The sequence below is a fragment of the Thermobia domestica genome, chromosome 5 (genome assembly GCF_964235325.1).
Source record: "Thermobia domestica chromosome 5, izTheDome1.hap1.1, whole genome shotgun sequence".
Taxonomy (NCBI): domain Eukaryota; kingdom Metazoa; phylum Arthropoda; class Insecta; order Zygentoma; family Lepismatidae; genus Thermobia; species Thermobia domestica.
The window spans coordinates 4,731,429-4,732,020 of NC_137458.1; positions in this window are offsets into that span (position 1 = coordinate 4,731,429).

Genomic DNA, 592 nt, shown 5'->3' on the forward strand with positions numbered 1-592 from the left:
ATGAGCCCCGGAGTGGTCGGCCTTCTGTTCTCAACGATGACTTGGTGAGGAAAATCGATGAAACAATCGGTGAGAACAGACGTTTCACTATGACAACGCTTTCAGGCGAATTCTCGACGAAGTGAAACTCACTGTGCAGCAATGGTTCTCATCACTGGCGGCATCGTTCTATGTGGAAGGACTAGATAAGTAGATCCACAGCTACGACAAGTGCCTCAACAACGGTGGAAACTATGTGGAAAAATAGTGTAAGATATGCTCTTTCTTGTGTCAATATTTTTTAAAAATATGTTTAGTATATTTTTTTCCAAAACGGTACTTACTTTTCAGATACGCCTCGTATATATATATACATATACATAATTCGTATATATACATAATTTGTATATTAATTGAAACCTTCAAAGTTAGAAACATGTCAAAAGTCTGGGCTGTTGGTGGTAGTGCGTTAGGTACTACGTAACGAGGAGTAACATGTCAATATGCAGTAAGCAGACGGCGATAGTGTGAAATGGACGACCTCTCTAATTTCCAAGGTCATGTGGTAGGCCTAGAAACCCATTTATATTTTAGTTGGGATCCATGTACTGAC